Source organism: Cyprinodon tularosa, unplaced genomic scaffold, assembly GCF_016077235.1.
Source record: "Cyprinodon tularosa strain WSP-4 unplaced genomic scaffold, ASM1607723v1 ctg170, whole genome shotgun sequence".
In the NCBI taxonomy this organism is placed as follows: Eukaryota; Metazoa; Chordata; class Actinopteri; order Cyprinodontiformes; family Cyprinodontidae; genus Cyprinodon; species Cyprinodon tularosa.
Window position 1 is genome coordinate 162,376 of NW_024038532.1, and position 22,427 is coordinate 184,802.

General features: G+C 38.7%; 1 protein-coding gene across 1 annotated transcript in view; it reads left to right on the forward strand.

Moving 5' to 3' along the window:
- The first annotated feature begins 600 nt into the window (after positions 1-600).
- vwc2 (von Willebrand factor C domain containing 2) overlaps positions 601-22,427 on the forward strand; it is an 84,286-nt gene continuing 62,459 nt past the window's right edge. Inside the window, exons 1-2 of the mRNA XM_038281399.1 lie at positions 601-847; positions 937-1,019. The gene's annotated coding sequence lies outside the window, so the exon portion shown is untranslated. The remainder of the gene's footprint in view (positions 848-936; positions 1,020-22,427) is intronic.

Sequence of the window (22,427 nt, forward strand, 5' to 3'; positions counted from 1 at the left end):
GGCAGAGAGAAATAAACAGCGGCGAAGAAATAACTAAGGTAAAAAAATACAAAGGAAGAATAAAACAGACAAAAATATAATAACATGCACATAAATAAATACTTAAAAATATAAGTAATTAAAAAATAAAGTTGAAGATTATAAAGGACAGAAAAATAAATAAGGTAAATATTACAAAGGCAAATAAATAAAGAAGCTAATTAACAGTTATATACATTTATGTCTCACTTTTTTGTTGGCAATTAATTGTATGCTTATACATTTATTGAGCATTTATTTATTTCTGTATTTATTTTTAAATATGGCAGAGTTGGTCCTTCATACACATCTCTCCACAAAACACGTGCAAATAATTTTGCATCAATATTGCCCCCATAAGTGAACTACTGAACAGTCTGGTGTCTCGGTGCGCTTTTCATATCTAACAGTTGACTTCCGCTCCTGCTTATAAATTTTCTCTCCAGCTCTTTGGGCCACCAGCTGATTCATGTGTCTCTGCAGGAGCTCACAATTATCACAATTATCTACATTTCTCAGAGCTCATTTTTCTGGCCTTTTGTCAGTCTGCACCAAATTAACCCTTTGACCAAGCTGCGTGACGTGATGCGGCTCTCTAATTCCGGATAATTATGCAAAGCAGTTAATCACAGCGGTGTGTGAACCACCTAATTGACTGCCTGCTCGCGCTTCCCTGCGCCACCTAGTGGCCGCTTTAAGCCCCCCATCCTCCTATCCTATTTAATAAATTATTTTTCCGCCGGGAGAAATAAAGTGCCCGTGCAAGCGGAGCGGGGACATCGGTGGCTCTTTGGAACCGCGGCGCATCGCTTTCATTCCCGTGACTGCGGTGATTAAAGTTCAGCTGCTCGCAGACGCGCTTCCTCGCGGGAAACTGCGCGTTTTAATGAGCGTCAGTTTTCCATTTCTCCACTTCAGATCATTTGTTGCTGTCCTACAGTCGGAGAGCTGCGTCTCAGCCCAGCGCACTGACGGATACGGACCGACTTCAAGGATCACAGGTACAGTTGATTCATTTGGATTGATCTGAACGCATTTAGATGGATTCCACTGGCTTCACATCAACTTTTACCACTGCGTTTCAACTCTTTTTTTAATGCTACAATAGTCACTCTAAAATTAGTGTAAAATTCAGTGGCACGGTGGAAATAATGTTAAAAAAAAAAAGCAGAATGAGCTCCATGCATGTTGGTGGAACCTGCGGAAGAGGATGCACCTGTGGAGGCGGCATCAGAGTGACCGAACTGTGTCTTTATAAGCTCCATAAGAAAAGGAGATTTTTTTTTTCTGAGAAGCATCTGAGGTTTCATTGAGCACTTCAGGGCGCAGCATCCACCCAGCAAAGAGAGCAGACAACATGCAACATGTTCATAAAACCAGCTCAGATAGTCCAGCTAAGCAGATGGTTTCTTTATGATACAGTCCAACTCTGCTTTTCTGTATTGTGTGTTTATTATTTTATATTTCTGGCATGCTGCTGCAATATCACAGCTTTTTTTCTTTCCTGTCCATCACTGTCAGACATTCATCTCTCTGCTTCCTGCTGGTTTTAACCTCTCTCCATCTCCTCCATGCGTTCTGACTCTTCCTGCCAGGCACTGTGTATGAGCAAATGTTCACCTTGCTGCACTGCACATAATCCTGAGATTATGTGACAGTTCTGCAAGGGTTTGGGTTTTTTTTTGTGTTGTGGGATGTTTAGGCAAACTTTTGTCCGATTTGGGTCACTTGGAAGATTTACAGTCAGAAGATAAAATATAATTAGACAGCCCTGCAGCATTCTGTAGTTGCTGGCAGATGGCTTAATACTCTTGGATCGTTTCTCGGTGTCCCTTAATGCTCTAATTGGGTTTCATCACTTCATGATGTGTGTACACATGAAGAAAAGAGATTTAAAACACTGTTGATTCAATCCTAACTCAGCCTTATCAGGTCCAACTCGGCTTTCTAAATATTTCACATCTAATCCCCTGTAATTTCCTTCAAATGAATGTGAAATCCTACTGTAAATAGCTTCATCGCTGTATTTTGCCTTCTAGATGTGGTGTTGGGGTTCGGCTCAGTGAAGTTGCAAGGACTCTATAACGTGCAGCCAATGAACTGTGCACCCTGGTCAGGGCATATTTGTCTCTCCGAGTTACTTCCAGCCCAAGGAGATGGTTTTCCCTCTGAAGGACATCCACTCAGTGTTCAGAGGGACATCTGTAGCAGTTTTACTGCGAGTTGATAGGAATCGGATTACTCCATGTGGAATAAATGCTTCCTGTCACCAGAAGGTTTTGTCAGTTTGATCATTCTTCCATCAGGAGCATTGCAACCTGGATTCAGATGAGGATACTAGATTATGTCTAAATTCAGTTAACATTTAGATTAAGCCACATTGTTACATGCATTGGCCACTTTGTTAGGTACACCATGTAGTTACTAGTTGCTTCCGCTTCAGGATTTTTTATGGCAAATATGACAACATCACATTTTTGGTGATTATTTTTTTAAGCTTTACTCCCTTGATGCATATCTGCTGCTCATTACATCCCAAAGGTCTTCATTTAGACTGATCTGGTGACTTTGGAGGTTTTAGGAGAATAGAAAACCCTCTGAAAAGTTTAAGACATGGTGCATGAACCTGCAGGAAGAAACTATCAGAAGCTCTGCTCTTAAATGTAATTACTTGGTCAGGAATAATGTAGTGGTGTGGAAAGTGTAAAGGATTCAAATAGTGTCAAGGAAGTTAACTCATACCATTATACTACCACCAGGCTTAACTGCTTATACTAGGCAGAACCATGTTGTGTTGTTTATGCCCATTTCTGACCCTGCTATCTGAATGTTGCAGATTCATAGGTAGAGCTTTTTTTGCAAATTGTTTCGAGTTCTTAGCGGACAACTTGGCCGCCGTTGGGGTTTTCTTCTGCTGTACATACCTCATCCACTTCAAGGTTTCTATGTGCTGTGTTTTCAGACATGGTCTTCTGGTTATAAAAAAAAAAGCGTATTTTAGGGAGTTTTTCCTCTCTACTGTCGCTACAAGCATGCTTAGTGTGAGGGGTAATCTTTGAGTCAATGAGTCGATGCAATCAACTGGTTTTCCTTGGATAGAAAACTTTGAATCAGTTTGACTATGATCTGGGTGAACTGTAAAGTGCCTTGAGATGACATGATGTGAATTGGAGCTATATACTGTATATAAACTGAATTGAAATTGAATCGGATTTTAGCTTCTGTTTTCTTTGCATCCCTGTGATGCGACCTGTCCAGGTTGTCCACCCCTCGCGAACCTGCTTGGGATAAGTGTGACAGAAAATGGAGGGATAGATAGATGTCTTTGTATCCTACCCAATCTCCTTTGATCTCTTAAATCAAACATATTTTGATCCCCTCAAATGCGTCTTGCTGGATCATTACTAGTTGTTCCAATATTCTAGAGAGTAGATCAGTAGTTTCCAAATGCTCAGAAGGACCCATCTCGCACAACGCTCGTTTTCAACTCCAGCAGTTTTCTTCTACATGTCTAGATGCCTTAATCCTTTTAGACGTAGATATTTGTGAGTTAATTAAATGTTTGAGCCGTCATTGGGTTTCATCCATACTCTATATGCATGCCCTTGCAGGGACACTGAGAACAAGCCACAATGCACTCACCTTAAACCTCACTGCAAATTAGAGAGACCAATAAACCCAGCAGGTTTTTTTATTTATTGTGGTTAGAAGGCTTGAGTCGACAGAAGGAGAACATGCAAACACAAAAAGGTGTGCGATCTTCCTGCTAAAGTGCAACAGTGCAACTTCTGAATCACCCGGAAGCCCCATGATTGAACATACATTATGTACTTAACCCTATAATGCCAAATGTTTCATATTTGATACATACGGTTTCTGAAATTTTTGGGTCTGACACCTTTTGCATAATTTAATGGTAAAAACTTTGCTTAAAATCCTATTGTACACAATCAGATATACCTGATAACAGCCAGTGGAAGACTACACAAAAAATAATCTTGACTTATCGCATAGTAATAAATTATTAATATCAAAAATTTATTTCTGTTTTTTCTTTTTACATATTTTGTTAAAAGGCCAAATAAGGACTTCAAACCAAAAAAAAGTAATTATCTGCTTTGTTTTATTCTTGGATCGGGCTTTAAAGGGTTAATATAGTAGACTGTTATTTTATATGAAATTGATTGTTTAAAAAGTCGTGAGGACCGTAAATAAAGTTTGTAAAACACACAATACCAGCAAGCACATAATAATATTTGATAATATTGTTTAATTTATTCAGGAGTTCAAATGTAACATCTCAGCATTTGGGTTTTGTTTTTTTTCTAAATCCACGTTAATCTTAATTATAATAGCAATTAAACATGTGAAACATTTTAAAAAAAAATTAGCCGTCTGAGTTTCATCCTTGACGTTTCAGACATAGACTTGATGTCAGCTAAAAAATGCTCACTGGGTTGTGAGATGGAGCCCATTTGTCTGTTTTTTTTTCTTTTTTATCAGGACACGGATCATGAGTATGAAAAGCTGTAAATGTTTCTGAACAAGCTTTGGAAGGAAGCATGTTGTGTCACAGCAGGTTTTGTTCCAAACTTCCTTTTCTTCCAAAGTTCTTCCCTCCAGGTAGGCAGTAAACATTTACCTGGATGGCCCTGGGAATCAGACTAAGGCCCCGTCTACACAAAGTCAAAACGAACACTAAACGCTAATATTTTCCAGAACGTTTGTCGTAAAGATGGAGACGTAAAATAAATGTGATCGTCCACACAAATGCAAGAAAACGCTGCAAAGTGTATGCCAGGCCTGTAGTGGCGCTGTGGTGCCAAAGCAAAAATAGCAGACGAAATGTTGGGCATGCGCACTAATATTTATACATGGTTGCCCTGCGGGTCCATTTTCGTGGTTCAGTCAAATTCAGGTGCTGAACTATGTGGTCGATATTGCTCTGTTCTTCCTGGAGATATTCCAGAAGAAGAAGATTCTGTTGTAAGCCCGACAGCAGGGTGAGTAGCATGAGCAGCAACCATTCAACACAGTACGGCGCAATTGTTGTTGTGATACTGTGTCGCGCATGCGTGTTTAGAGGCGACGCTATGACGCATGCGTGTAAGAAAAAAATGCGGCTAGAGCTTAAAGATGGAAACGCGAAAACGGCGTTTCAAAATCTTCCCACTCTGAAGGCTTAATAAAAAAAAGATTGTTTACAGACCCCCGAAACGCCGGCTTCGTATGGATGAGAGGCTGGTTTGGTGAAAAATTTGTGCGTTTAGGCCAAGGTTTGACTTCGTGTGGACTGGGCCTAAGCCGCCTTGATAAGCCATAGTTTTTTTTTGTTTTTGGTGATAGACAGGGCTCAGCCTGACACCCTGACTGGTCTGCAGCCAGAGCAGAGGCAACCACTTCAGCTATATTACCTCTCCTTTTGAATCGAAACACAAAGACCAGCACTTCTGGTTTGCAAATCTAAAGGGCTGGTTATCCTCCTGCAGCAGTGTGTCGCAGTGAGCTTGTCACAGATATTTTTGATTTATGCCCAATATTGAAGCGTTCTCTGCGCTATGTTATTCCAGGCCACAATGCAAGAGGGGCAATCACGAACTAGCTGTGGGTCTAGATACGGATGAGGCTGTGAGAAAGTGGGGGCAAGTTTGAAAAAAAAAGAGCAGGGATCCAGGTGGAAAAAGGGTCCCAGCGTTCTCACGCACCTCGCTCTTCTAGCTGGTCCATCTTCAAGAATTGTTTTCCACAATGGCGGTCATACAAACAAAACAAGCCGGTAAGATACCAAAGAGGAAATACACATAGTGTATAGCAGATGTAGATCTGACCAATCAGAGGCCTCCTGTCTACGGAACTGTCTGCGGTCACCTACAAATTTTGTGGAGGTGCAGCAGAGTGTCTGCGGCGGGGGCGGGGCATATCTGCGTTAACTGCGACACGCACGCAGACGACTTGGCTTCTGAGTATAAATCAGTCTTAATTGATAATCACCAGTAGCCTCGTGAGACCATCCTGATCTCGCGAGCTTTCAAGGTTTCACTCGCTAATCAGTCTGGAGACTCTCCGTTGAAGAAAATTTGGAGCCGTTCACCAAACGAATATCCAATCAGCGTTGGCTTTGAGGCGGGTTGAGGTGTGACGCAACGAGAAGCGCAACAGTTCAATCTAAAGAACATGGCGGCTTCAGCCAATGACACTAGCGTTAGCGTGGCTATCGAGCAAGTTTTATTGGAATTACAGAGTATTTCTTCACTGAAAGAAGAGCAAAACACTGCTCTGGAGGCTTTTCTCAGAGGAAAAGATGTTTTTGCTCTTTTCCAGACTGGTTTAGGCAAGAGTTTGATCTATTAATTGGCTCCTCTTCGTCGTCGCTCTGTTAGTACGTCATATGCTTCGTTGATCTGATTGGTTTATTTGGCCCATCTATCACCAACATAGGCCAATCAGCTAACCAGTATTTTCGCCCCTTCCCAAAATTACTCCAACGGAAGGTTTCCAGATGGATATGCGGAGCAAATCCATCTGGCGGAGTCAGGTTAAATCACCAGTAGAGTCTTGGTGCAGACCTGGTAAAAAAAAAAAAAAACAGCAATTCACTCCTGTTTTAAAGTTTCTCAGATCCTTTCCTTTATTATCCTGCTGCATTTAATCTAACAACAGGTGCAGTGATGAAGAGATGATCAGGATTATTCACTTGACCTGTCAGTGATCATATTATTATGCCTCATAATTTTAAATCAGGCTTTGCTCCTTAAAATCCATGACTATAAACCAAGACTAAATAGTAATTATGAATTTATAAATGGGTGGAAACGCTTATTCTGAAGTGTGGAAAATTCCTGAAGATGAAAGCACTGCCTCAGTGCATTTTGCTCCTATTTATAGCGTTATTGTGTCAGTGTAGGAGCCATCAACCTCGCTGGAAGAAACCTCCCTGAGTGACATCAGAGATGAAAGAGGGTGGCAGGTCAGTGTTTACTCAACTTGATTGCTGCCGTTTATGTTGGCCAATTCTTGCCGGTTTACTTTTATATGAACAAGAAGGCAATTTAAACCCAAAGCAAGATCTTAGGCTGTTTTGTCGAGACGTATCGTCCAGATTAAATTTGCTCCGCAGTAAAAATGACAATAATTCCTGAGTCACACGTCTGTCGGACGGATGGCGTCACTGAAAGGCTGACCTGGAAGCCAGGTTGAATCCTCATGCTTGATTAAACTCTGCTGCCGCGCTGTGGGTGGTCAGGCGCTTTCTGATCCGCCATCGGAGCGTTGATGGGAGACTGGCCTTTGACAGAGGGATTTATGAGAGCAGTGGCTCCAGCTGCCGAACGCTGAGGCCGATGTTGAGTTCATTCCTCTGCTAGAAGCAGAGACATTTAAATGTCAGTTGTAAGTGGAAACATTGTTGGTTCTCAGAGATAATAGCAGAGGGACTGGCAGCATTTAAATGCGCAATGTTAATGGGGGAGCAGAATAATAGAATGCATTTTGTATACTGGATTATGATTATAATTTTATCTTACTGCATAGTCTAAATTCCAGCTTTTATCATGGAGAATAAATGATGATAATTGTCTAGAGGGTAAAAACGGTGCAGTGGATAGTGATATTTGAGAATTATAAGGTCAAATTACTTTGAGATCTTCAATTTAATACCAGAAAACTTAAATTCAGTTTCTACTACCGTAGCAGCAAAACCCTTTTTTATTCAGAGAATTCAACATTTAATCTAAGTTCACTTATTTTTTTAGGGGGGGAAATATGCTAAAAATTACTTGACTTTGAACAAATTACTGGTGTTGCGATAATTGCAACTCAAACAAAATTTGTCAGATAAATTTAATTGGGGCATTTTTTATTAATGCTCCCCTTTTTTTTAAAATTAATCACAGTTTCTAGGAACTTTTGATTAGTAATCCATGAATTTGTTTCCTGGGGCATAAACTGACGTGACACACAGGTCCATTTACTTCAGCCAAAGGCAATAAAATCTGAATGTCATTGATGAAAGTGTTGATGGATGATGAGAATAATGAAAGAGGTTAAACATGTCTCTAAAGCTCACTGTTAAAGATGGGCAGCAAAGAGGGGGCTTTTGGGGTCACCAAGTTTCCATCACAACTATTAGATGCTGTTTACACATGGACAAAAGAAAATGTGTACCCCTCATTTAATGAAGGAAAACCCAGAATGGTAAAAGAAATAATTTGAATCAGGCAAAATGTCTAAGAACTAAAAAAAAGCATCAGAGCGCAGACCTCCACCAAGCAGCAAATTTTGCCCGATTTTGTGACTTAAAGCTATAGCTAAAAGTTGCATATGCTCTGGATCATTACCCTATTTTAATGGATTGTTCCTTGGCATTAGGTACACCTCTGATAAAAATTTCATTAAATCTGTCTATAACTTTTTAAGCTATCCTACAGACAGACAGACAGACAGACAGACAGACAGACACACACATATCAGTCGTTCTGCCATCGTAGTGAGGATCATGTGTTGACTTCCATTGATTTTTTTTTGTGTCATTTTAAACCCTTTCTATGCACTAACCCTAAAACTAACCCTAAACCTAACCGTTACCAATGCATACCTCACTGTGAGGGACCAAACTTAAAGGAACAGTACACCCAAAACATGATTAGCCTTCATTTTCTACTCACCCCCATGCTGAACAACACTCTGGAGTACTTTTTTGATATCTCAAATGCATCTGGAGATCTGGGAGGCTTCTTGCTGTCTGCTGACATTCAAATAATGGAGGTCTATGGCGCCCGAGGCAGAAAGGTCCATAAAAGTCCACAAAAAACGTGTCAATATTCCTCCATACTGCTCGTCCAATGTATTCCAAGTGTCCTGAGTGGGTAGCATCCAGAATTTACTCAAAACGAAGTCATTTAGAATGTTTTTAAAGCATAAACAGTAGTGTATAGGATTTCCTAAAAGCGCGTTCACGAGTCTACGGAAACCGCGGCAGACCAAACCAGAGGAAAGTGCGCATTCAGCTCGGCAAAGAACTCATGCTCTTCCTCAACACTGAAGTCCTCAGACATTTTTCTTTCGTTGTTTCTTTCTTTGCACAGGTAAACAGCACATTTCTTCTTCTACACTTGCATTATCGGCAGAGCAGACGCTGAATGCGCGCTTAGATCTGGTTTGTTCTGCCAGAGTGTTGTTCAGCATGGGGGTGAGTAGAAAATGAAGGCTAATCATGTTTTGGGTGTACTATTCCTTTAAATGAGGACAAAAGGTGTTCAAAAATTGAAAAAATGCTTTCATTTAATTGTGTCAAAATGGTTAACAAAGGCTCAAAAGCAATACAAAATAACTTAAATACAAAATAACATGGATCTGGGCCCAACTTAACTGAGGTCAACTGAGGATTCAACTTAAACAAAAAACTGACCTGCAAACAAAGAACTAAAGGCTGCTTAAAAAGGGATGGAGTAACCCAAGTCAGGATGAGGGATATGAGGGAAGCACCTCAAACTAGGGATACACGATATAATCGGCCCCCTATCGGTATCGGCCTTAAAACTGAATATCGGACATCGGCCACCCTACCGATATTTAACCCGATATTTGATCAGCTTCTGAGTTTCTAAAGTCAAATTTTTTTTTTTATAAATACTACTTCTTCTTCTTCCTCAAAAACTTATTTTTTACAGACTTAAAAACTTCTAAAGACGAGGGAAAAAATATTGATGCATTAAAATATCCCAATATCTTCATATGCTGATATATTGCCATTTAAAAACACCATATCAATCTCTTTTACTAATGAAATATTGCTATATGTCATCGTTACGCTACGAAGTCCCCCGAAAATTCACAAAATTTTGCCGTATTTTTATATGTTGATATATTGACGCGGTATCGACCTATTTTACTAACACAATCTCACAAGAATTTGCAAAATATCACGAGAGTTTGTAAGAGATTTTGAAAGTAAAATAGATCGATACCGCATTTTTAAAAATCTATTTGATATCAGCATATGAAAATATATCTGAGTATATTATTTTTCAAAGTGTCAGAAATGGATAACAAAACTGCTATTTTCAATGACTACTTATTTTTGTCCAGCTTTAACATCGGTATCGATATCGGTTATCAGCTACATGAGTTTTAAAATATCGGCATATCGGATATCGGCCAAAATCCCAATATCGTGCATCCCTACCTCAAACAAAAGAACAAGTGTAAATAAACCATTCAGACAGACATTAACTAAAGTGTGCACCCATTAAAAAAAATACCTGTCTAAAAGAAATAACCAACTTAAACAGAAATTGTATTATAATATAAAACAAGAAAAGAAAATACTAACACGATGTGGTGGTGGGAAGATCATCCACCACCCTCACCCTAATTCGATTGACACCTTAGCCCTTAACTTAACCATTTGCAAAATAGCTTGTGAGGACCGGCAAAATATCCTGAATTTGATGGTGAAATTGGAAAAATTGTCCTCACTCTTAGGGCTACAAAGGTGCCCACAGACCCACACAGACACACACACTCTCCTAAAAACAAACTCCTTGGTAGAGGTAGTTAATCTGTCATACTCAGTACTCAAGTTGAGGGGGGATGAGGGGGGACGGCATCCCCCTTCTTAAATGATCATCACCCCCATACCATCCCCTGTGACATTTTATTACTGAATGTGTAAAATTTGTACTGTATGTTAACAGCAATAGCAATAATATTGCCTTTTCGACATTTTGCTGCCTGTGGGTTTACGAGTTTATTTATTTATTATTTATTGTTTATTTGAAAGGGGACAGTGTACATTTATCAACATTAAAACAATGAAAATATACCAGAGTTAGCTAAGGAGTGCTAATTTTCATCGGTAGTCCCCCAGCCAGGTATAAAAAAGGCAACCTTAGAAATAAACACAAGTATAAAATCACAAGATAAAATTACAATACCAATTACATAAAAACTGCCTCGGTCAAGGTCAATGACCGGCGTACCTGACATGTACAGTAGCAACCATATGCATAGTGCTTTAGGTTAATGGACTATATTAATTAGGCTATGCATGCTTCCAAAAATAATAAATACAACTACTCATAGTTCAATAGAAGGGAATGTCCAGGAGACCTTGACAAAGATGACGGTACCCTTAACTTAACATTAAGTTGCACAGACTTTTGAGGCGATAACTGCATTAAAATGATTCCTGTATCTGTCAGTGAGACCTCTGCTCCTCTCCACGGGAATTGTCCCACTTCTCATCAGCAAACTGCTCCAGTTGTCTCAGGTTTTAAGGCTGCGGTTTCCATATGGCCTGTTTCAGCTCATTACAAAGATGCTCAGTAAGATTCATTTAAGGTAAATGCGCTCACAGAAAGCCACTTCAGAATAGTCCATTATTTTAATCTTAGCCATTCTAGGTTGTTTCTAACTGTGTGATTTGGGTCATTATACTGTGGAGGACCCGTGACCTGCGACTGAGACCAAGCTTTCTGACACTGAACAGCACATTCCTCTCTAGAAACCATTGATAGTCTTCAGATTTCGTTGTACCCTGCAGAGCCCTGAGTGCCAGAAGGATTAAGCAGCCCAGAGCATAACAGAGCTTCCTCCATGGCCGCTTTACCACTGGAAACCAGGGTTTTTCAAAACTTGTTGGACTTGCTAACAATGGGCATTTGGCTCTTTTTGCATTTTGACCGAAAAGCAGAGTCTGACTAACCTGACTCCGCCAGATGGATTTGCACCGCATATCCATCTGGAAACCTTCCGTTGAAGTAATTTTGGGAAGGGGCGAAAATACTGTTTAGCTGATTGGCCTATGTTGGTGCTAGACGGGCCAAATAAACCAATCAGATCAACGAAGCATATGACGTACTAACAGACCGACGACGAAAACACAAGCCTGGCTACTCTTGCCGAAACCAGTCGGGAGAAGAGCAAAAACATCTTTTCCTCTGAGAAAAGCCTCCAGAGCAGTGTTTTGCTCTTCTTTCAGTGAAGAAATACTCTGTAATTCCGATAAAATTTGCTCGATAGCCACGCTAACGCGTTTCATCGGCTGAAGCCGCCATGTTCTTTAGACTGAACTGTCGCGCTTCTCGTTGCGTAACACCTCAACCCGCCTCAAAGCCAACGCTGATTGGACGTTCGTTTGGTGAACTGCTCCAAATTTTCTTTAACGGAGAGTCTCCAGACTGATTAGCGAGTGAAATATTGAAAGCTCGCGAGATCAGGATGGTCTCACAAGGCTAGAGTCTGACCCCCTGCTGGTAAGCTGCATTGCAACTGTCCCCCACCACCTCATGTCTAATGATGGCATCACGCTAGGTGAGAATTGATGATGTCAGGGAAGTAAATAATGGAGAGCAACATGGATGGGAGCCACAGCATAGTCGGCATTCTTTATTGTTTTTCTCTTTTATCTGTCCGAATCCCCATAAACAGAGTTGTTCCGGCTTGTTATACCACTAGCGTCTGGTGCGGTGTGCTGATGTTTGTACATAGAACTCAATGGTGTCACGTAATTTACTGGTGTTCACGCAGCATGCCGATCAGAGCCGAGGCACTTTTAATACGGGTCGCTTACCGAGTCATTGGACCCAGGTAGACGTGTGTCAGTGAGCTGTTCACACTGCCACTAAATGCCGATTGTCCCCAGGTTGATATGGTCTTTTCAGCCAGTGTGAAAGGGGTATATGTTTGACAGAAGACGCAGTGTTCTTTTCTTGATATGCGTCATTTTTCCATCTGTGAACATAAAGCTGATGTGCCTTCACAAAAAGTCAATTTTTTTGTCATCTGTCCAGAGGACGTTCCCCAGGAGCTCTGTCGCTTGTCAACATGTAGTTTGGCAAATTTCAGTCTGGCGTTTTTATGATTTGTTTTTCTGGGGTGGCACCCTCCTTTGTTGTTTCCCATTAAGTCCATTTTGGTTCAAACAAGGACTTATGGTACGATCACTGATGTTCCTTAAGGTTGAAGTTTGACTCTAACCTCCGGTGACCCAGTGGATCTTAGGGCTCTTTTGTTACCTTATCCATCAGGAGGAAAACTGAAGACAAATCCCTTGATTTGTTATCAGGTTTCCTCCTGCAACCACATCCAGGGAGGTTGGCTACTGTCCCGTGGATCTTAAATGTCTGAATAATATGTGCAGCTGCAGCCACAGGAAGATCAAGCTGCTTGGAGATGGTCTTATAACCAATACCTTTAACATGCTGATCGATAATGTTATTTCTATTGTGCTGAGAAAACTCTTTCCTTCTCTAACTCTAGTCCATGTTGAGTGTGTTACACACCATGTCACCAAACAGCACAGTGTCTACATGTAGCCCGATATATAGGCCCTCTGACTCATTATAAGATTGTAGACCATTGCGAAACTAATTAATGGACACACCTTGATTTAACTTTCCAATTGTTTACTTTTTCAGTCTTTTAGACTTTAAAGAGTCTCTAAAGTAATAAGCTATGTAGTTAGAGGTTATAATGTTAATCGTTCTTCTTCTAAGAGTACTATCATTTTTGTCAAGGGTTGTTTTATAAGTGTATTTTTTTTATAGCACTCTGTTGAAGCAGTGTTGAAAAGCTTTGACTTTTATTTGTTCATTCTCATAAAAATTTTATTTATTATTGATTTTCTTAGATTGAAGTTATTTCTGTTACCATTGTGGGGTTTTTTCTTTCATTAAACAAGGTGTAACAACAAAATGTGTGAAAGCCAACTGGTTGTAAGCACATGGAATATCTGCTGGGACTTTAACTGGATTTCTTGTTGAGATAAAATAAAGACTGATGACTGTGAAACAAGATGAACTTACACGATGCCCTATGTTAAGCAAAGAGGAACATGTTTTGATTCTATTGGTCAGTTTTCTTTCCAAATGCCCTACTTTAATCCAAATATTTGGGATCATGAATATTTTAAATTACATTAATAGTTTAGATCAACTCTGACAGCTTCAGACGGGAAATTGCAAACAAGTCATCAATGGGTCCTTCTGCAGGATTATGATTCAACACATAAATTCAACGCCAAATCAGTACAGAAATAGTCCAATAAACATACAATCAACTTTCTTGAGACCCTACAGCTAAATACTAAAAATAAATAAAAGGATGAAATAATCTAAGAAGAAAAGCACATTGTAAAGATCTCTGGGTGCTGGATCAGGGGTCCTGTGACGTTTTTTAAGCATCCCTTCTCGGGTAAACCTGAATCAAGTGGTTAAATTAATTCCTCAGCATGTCATCATGTTCTGCAGAGACCTGCTAATGAGATGTTTATTTGATTTAGGTGTTGGAACAAGGATCCACTGAAATGTTATAAGAATGTGGCTCTGAAGGACTGGAGTTGGAGACCCCCAATGTGGAATCATCAAACGTCCCTCGCTCTGTATGATCCAACCTTATGAAATGTTGGAGAGAAGACAGGATGTTCTGCTCGCATAAGGAGAGAAAAAATATTAACAGCAGGAGGGAAAATAATTATACCATCTACAAGCAAGTAAAAAAACTGAAAAAGTATTTTTTTTTTTCTATCTTTGGATTTAAGTTTCCCTGTAAAGGTTTGCTTTTTCTTAAACTTTCAAGGTGAGATTAATTAAATGCAGTAAAAGATAGCTGTATTTGATTTGGTTTGATTTTGGTTTTTCCTCTTCTTCATTAGGCTTCTCCAATAAACGTATTTGGCCTTTTCAAGGTGTTTGTAAAAGAATAATCATCTTAAAAAAAAAGAAAAGAATATCAAAAGACTTCTTGGAAAACTGATTTAAAATTATGCTAAACGTATAACGCTGTGTAAGATTTATTCTTATACCGTATAATGAGTATCAATTAAACAAAACAAATAACAGCAGGAGGGAAAATAGTTATACCATCTGCAATCATGTAAAAAATAGAAAAAATTTTTTTCCCCATCTTTGGAATTTAATTTAATTCAATTTTGCTGTATTTGATTTGGTGTTTTTCCACTTCTTCATTAGGGTTCACCAATAAACGTGGCCATCACATTGAAGTATTTGGCCTTTTCTAGCTGTTTGTGAAAGAATAATCTCAAAAAAAAAAAGAAAAAAGAAAAAAATTATAATATTGAAGGACTTTTTGGAAAATTCAATTAAAATGATGCTAAAAGACTGAATAAGACTTAGTCTTATACCCTATAATGAGTATACATTAAAACGAAATCTGAAAGCTTAACACAAAAACCTGCTTAATTATTTAATGGTTTAAAACAACAATAAAAATACATCATTTTGTTTGTGATCTCAAATAAAAGCAGAAGAATTACATTAATTACCGCTGAGCATTGCAAAGCATGGCATTAGTTTTACCGTGTCATTTACAAGATCAGGTAATTAATTTGGCAAAGATGCTCAAGTGAAAAAGCAATCCCCACTAAATGTCGAAAGCATTTAGAGAACTTAAATGTTAATTACTATATAATATATTCACATTGTAAAAGTACATCTGCATCATTTTTTTCTGACTCATGAGTTTCTTCCCTTTTTTTTGTTGCTTATATCAGATTGAATTTTTATGGAAATTGGCTGTGATTGACCGTTGATCGACCTGTCAGGTACCAGATTTGAATGGACCACATTTCAATCCCCGGTTCAAGTGCCAGCTGGCTCAGCGGTGCAGGAAACACAACATAATGCTGCGTAATTTAAAACGCTGGTGGAGCTTAGTCATTAATCTCTAATGATATGATCGGACAGTGTGCACTATTAGCCTCTGTTTTGTTTTGCAGGGTTTGTTTGCTGGTTTGTTAGGCTCACGGCAGTTACTTGAAGCATTATTTATTAATCAAAGATGTTTTCAAAAACAGCGTTGGATAACAGCTTTTTGAGGCAACACAGGGGTCAGGGTTGAAAAAAAATGGTGTGAGGACATTAAAATGACATCTGGCCCTTACTAGGGTGTTCAAATGAGGTAAACAACAGGTGTTTCACTCTCATCTCTTTGATGGGAATAAAGAAGGTAAATAGCCGTCTTGTAATGAAAACCGGATGCATTTGTACAAGCGATCATCTATAACTGTAAACAAACCTATAAAAGGAGGAAATCCAGGGATGGAACAAGTGAAGCAAAATCCTTCGCAGGTCAGTAAATATGCATAAATTAAAAACTAAAAACACAAGGACACTGCAGGTGTCTTAGCTTATTTAACAGGATGTTTGCAAAAAACAGCAACAAGGATTTGTTTTTTCTGAGTAATACTTTAGCAAACCACAAGAGACGTTCATAAAATTCTTAGGATATCCCCTAAAAAGTGGAGACATCTGACATTAATGCCAAATCCATAGGTTGCAAATAATGGGGTGGTACATAGAATGATTACACATGCAATGTACCACCTCTGAGATTCCAGAGGTGGTACATAGATTTTGTGGGAAATCTACAAATATTACTATGCAAAATGGAGAACATAGTGTGCCATAGGCATTTTGAGGGCAGCAGTAACTGAAAGATGAGGTTATAAGCTATATAGTTAGAGGTTACAATGTTAAACATTCTTTGATAATACATTATTTAAAGTGCCCTTTACATAGTTTGTCTATCTCAAATGGCTAAGAACAAAAGTTTTTGAAAATAAAATTGACATGTGCACTTTCGTCTGGTTTGGTCTGCCGCGGTTTCCGTAGACTCGTGAACGCGCTTTTAAGGAAATCCTATACACTACTGTTTATGCTCTAAAAACATTCTAAATGACTTCGTTTCGAGTAAATTATGAACGCTACCCACTCAGGACACTTGGAATACATTGGACGAGCAGTATGGAGGAATACTGACACGTTTTTTGTGGACTTTTATGGACCTTTCTGTCTCGGGCGCCATAGACCTCCATTATTTGAATGTCAGCAGACAGCAAGAAGCCTCCCAGATCTCCAGATGCATTTGAGATATCAAAAAAGTACTCCAGAGTGTTGTTCAGCATGGGGGTGAGTAGAAAATGAAGGCTAATCATGTTTTGGGTGTACTATTCCTTTAAGAACATTAAGAAATATAGTTCAGTTGCTGTTGATAAAAGTGTCAGCGACAAAAACTTCAGAAAACTGCTTTCTTTGCTTCTACATACCCGGAGCTGTATTAGTTTTGTTCCTTCAAGAATCAAAGTATTTCATAAGATGAGTTAAAGAAGTTATCCAGAAATGTTGACCTGCTGAAAGTTGTGAATGAATACATCCGTGTAGAGCAGCATGAAGGTGGTCAGCCTGTGGTTCTGCTTAAACCCCATAGAGTTTCTATGGGCTAAGGTGAAGCCAGTTCTCCAGCCATTCAGGTTTAAGCGGTTTGGCAATCTGGGCTGGTGCCAAATCCTGCTGGAAAAGGTAAAAATGAAACAAACCATCTCACTAGACCTTGTTAGTGGAGTCAAGCAAGAGTGCTCTTAAATTTCCAAGTATGTGACGTTGGACTTAAGGAAACTCAGTGATCTGACACCAGCAGATGACATGATACCCTAGATCATGGCTGACAAAAAAAGCCAAACTGGACCTAAATCGAATTGCATTCTTTTCCTCTCCGCTTTACCTCCAGACTCTGGGACATTGGGAAATTTTACTTTGAGTTAAACTAGAAATGTATAACCTGTGAGCAACAGCTCCTTTTTCTAATGTTGTCTTTGGTTCAGCAGTGGCTCACCCTGCTGTTGTCTAAACCAGCAGTCCCCAACCTTTTTTGCACCACGGACCGCTATATGTCAGACAATATTTTCACGGACGGGCCGGGGGGGGGGGGGGGGGGGGTATGATCAAGTAAAATGATACGACATCAAATACAAACAGCATAAAAATAAAACAACAAGCCGGGCCCATCTAGGCGTAATCGGAGAAAATGACGGACGAAGTGTGCTCCTGATGTCCAGTCTGCTCCGTAGCTTTGTTTTGGTCGCTGTAACCGCAGAAAATCCCGCTTCACAAAGATAGGATGTTATAGACAGGATGAGTCTTGAACTGAATTAACCTGTGTCAAGAGGCACAGATGCACCGACTGATGTAATTGGGAGAGAATACCGCAATTTTTTATATTTTTCAAAATAAAACATCACTCAGACTCTGATCGTCGATAAATTTTATATATATATATATATATATATATATATATATATATATATATATATATATATATATATATATATATTAGGGATGCACGATATTGGGATTTTGGCCGATATCCGATATGCCGATATTTTTAAACTCATGTAGCCGATAACCAATATCGATACCGATGTTATAGCTGGACAAAAATAAGTAGAAATGAAAATAGCAGTTTTGTTATCCATTTCTGACACTCTGAAAAATAATAAACTCAAATATATTTTCATATGCTGATATCAAATTTATTTTTAAAAACGCGGTATCGATCTATTTTACTTCTCGTGAAATTTCATCGTTCTGTTACAAACTCTCGTGATATTTTGCAAATTCTTGTGAGATTTTGTTAGTAAAATAGATCGATACCGCATCAATATATCAACATATAAAAATATGGCAAAATTTTGTGAATTTTCGGGGGATTTCGTAGCATAACGATGACATATAGCAATATTTCATTAGTAAAAGAGATTGATATGGTGTTTTTAAATGGCAATATATCAGCATATGAAGATATTGGGATATTTTAATGTATCAATATTTTTTCCCTCGTCTTTAGAAGTTTTTAAGTCTGTAAAAAATAAGTTTTTTAGGAAGAAGAAGAAGTAGTATTTATTTTTTTTTTTTAGACTTTAGAAACTCAGAAGCTGATCAAATATCGGGTTAAATATCGGTGGGGTGGCCGATGTCCGATATTCAGTTTTAAGGCCGATACCGATAGGGGGCCGATTATATCATGCATCCCTAATAAATATATATATATATATATATATATATATATATATATATATATACTTTTTTCTGTGCGGCCTGGTACCGCGGCCCGGTGGTTGGGGACCGCTGGTCTAAACCTTATAATATTCCAGAAGCTCTTCCCTCCACTAAATTTTACGCTAATATACTTACATCAAATTGTAATCACCCTTTGCGGCTTACTGTTGTATTAGACTCTAATACAACAGTAAGCCGCAGTACTTTCCTCTAATAATTAGAGGAAAGTCATTACAGGATTTTGTTTCTAATATCTTATTTTTTGGTCTTATATTATTTAAAAAAAATATGATTATTGTTTGCGACATTTGATATTAAATTGAATATCAATTTAAATGCTTATATTACTCTGTGTAATTAACCTATTCACCTATTTTACCACTTTAGTTGAAAGACTAACATGTCATTTTGCACATCTCTGATGTTGCTGCTATTTGCAAATATCCATTACTGTACAAATTTCCACAGCCAGTTTTTATATTGTTAAAACACTTTACAGGACAGAATTTTATTGTTCATCTTTTAACTCTTCATATGTTATTTACATTTTTTTAAGGTCCACATTTCTGTGACAATTTTTTTCTATAAACTTTTTGCTGCTTTAAACACCAGGATTTCCCAATTGTGGGACAATAAAGAGGTTTTTCTATTCTATTTTAAAATGGTTTCTCTTTACTCCAGTGGATTTATATTTTACCATGGACAAGAAATAACCTGATGGTTTATTAATGTATAGCTGAGTTTGCATTCCAATATTCATGAGCCTATAGAAATGTAATTTTATTCTTACAGTGAGGAGTTAGGTTTGTGGGAACAGTGAAAGCCCTGCATTGCTCTGCGTGGTTAAAAAGGTGTCTGATGGTAATTGTCTAGCATTAACAAGTATTTGTTTTCCAGAGATCATTATCAGAGTAGCCGAGTGTTAATTGGAGAGATGTTTTTCCACTCACATACCTGAGTTTTTTTTTTATCTATGAAGTGGGTGTTTAAATGTGTCACTAGCACAAATGAACTCGATGATGCCTGCTTATGTAAATTTAAGCGTGCCTACAGAGCCATGGCTTCAGCCAGACCTCGGCATCACTTCTACTCCACGAGGACACCATGCAAATTATGTGTGGGTTAGGACAAGGAGGTCACTTCATATATGCAGTAATCCTCCAAGAGATCACAGGAGCAAGGTTGCAATTTATTTCATACTGGAAAATGATTCCACAGAAAAGACTTGAGCTAATTTTACATACTCTGTTGTGTCTTCAAGTCACTCCAGACTTGCTTTTTGTGACTTCTCTTTCAAAATGTCCTTGAGAGCCTTGAATATAGAGCAGATGAGCAAAGGAAAAGTCTTTGTGGAGCTTTGGGGCAGAGATAAATCGCTGACCTTTTACCAGATGGCTTATATACAAGAATATAAATAAAAGAGTGTTTGAACATGAAGAAAGGGGGAAAGAATTATCTGCAAACAATCTTAATAAGATTTTACTGCACAAGACTATAGAGGGGAAATACCTGCGTTTTCATTTAAATCTACCCTTTTTATGGCACCGGCTGGACAGTATTCTGAAAAGTGGAAATTATTTAAACATTTAGTGGAGATAAGCTCTGCATTAAAGCGAAGAGATTGCTTATGGATAGAGTGTGCTGTGGGGGAAAGGGGGTAGAGATTTATATTTGTTGTGTTTTATTTTCTATTTCTTTATTGCCAACACATGCAAACTGAAAGCAGGAGCCGCTGGTCTGTGCAGGAAGTGTAATTTGGTTGCAGTTCAAAGTGAAATTGCACGGTTTTAAAGAATGTATGCCTCAGCTGTCAGTTCTCAAAGAGAAAAAGTAAACAAGTGAGAGAAAAAGAAAATCTGCATAATTAATAATCATATTAGTCACATTTCTGTCACTTTCCCAAACCGGATAAACAACCGATGGGTGTAAACTCTCACAGTCTCACAGAAATGAAAGAAACTGTCACCCATCTGTTGATTTCTACACATTTTCTCTTTTTAATGCTTTGTAATAAATGCATATCAGATTATATTTTGAGCGATATGTTTAGAACAAAGTGAGTAAAATCTGTATTTGGAGAGCAAGTGAAGTGGAGAATGAAATACCCCGGAGTCTTTCTTGGGAGTGATTAACAATTAAATGATCTTGCAACGCAGGATTATTGAGCTTCAAGGTAAATGCTCTGTCTGGTTCAGGCTCACGACTGTTTCAAGGGGAAAAAATTTGTTTAAAAAAGTGAGTTTGATTTAATGGGTAAACTAAATATGAATACTAATGCATTTCTATGCCTCTATATAGTAACCACCAGGTTAAAGGGGAATGCCGTTTTTTTTTTTTTTTTTTTTACAATGGCCCCTTGATTTTACGTTATTACATCATGTTCTACTCACCCATATTAGTTTTGTGTCATTTGGAGCAGGGACGGATTTACCATTAGGCAAAACTAGGCAGCTGCCTAGGGCCCCAAGTTCATGGGGGCCCCATAAACCTCCTTTTACATGTATGGTTAATACAGGCATTACTCATTTGTGCACAATTATGTTTTTGATACAAATCCTTTCTCTAAAATGCCATCAGAATGCTTGTAAAAGTAAGTCCCCCTTCCCGACAACCCCTTATTGTCCACCACATTGGATCAGTCTATTTGCTGCACAAGTGCAGCAAAGCATTTGAAAACAAACGGTGCCAAGAGTACTGTTGCAAGCTTTGCGCTTTTGTCGCTTTATTAAGCAACTTTTCAGACCCCTCTATCACTTTTAAAAAAAAGTGCTTATCTATAAATAATAAAAGTTAAGATAGAATTATTTATCTGTATAATGGGTCTGTTTTATGTGTTGTCTTTTATATTCAAGGGGCCCTATGCATGTCTTTGCCTAGGGCCCCAAATTTCCTAAATCCGCCCCTGATTTGGAGCCGTTCTGAAGATATTCCGTTAGGTTATATCCAAGTAACGTCTTCCTATGGGCAACGACTTGAAGGCACAAACTAAACTGTTGATAATTTATTCTTTATGGTACACCAGCATTCATAACATGTAGGCGAATCTCTGTCCCTCAGACATCTGTGGTTATATTTTTTATATTTCTTTTAAACAAATTGCCGCGTGTATGACGTCATCTGCGTGCGCGCCGGCTACCGTTGATTCATCCTGTCCGCTGAACCGCTGCTAGTTTTCCTCACATGCCTGGAAGATGTCTAGTGCTACTACCACAGATGATCTCGCTCTCCAAATGGAATTGAACGATTCAGATTAGCTAGACAATTTAATAGGAGTAGAGCGTAGCCACCTGTGGCCCAGGCTGCCTCTTACGACTTCAGTCCGACGCGCTGATGATGTCATACACACTCCGCTTTGTTTTAAATCTGCAGGGTTTCCTGGAGATTACAGAACTTTTGACCACATTTTTAAACGTTTAACTTTTATGGCACCTCCTGAAAGGTAACAGGTTTTACTATGACCATCTGAATCTAAATGTGTTCTTTTTTTCACCTAACTTGATTAACAAGTTTGAACAATGAACTCACAATTACACATAAGAACTATAAAAAGTACAG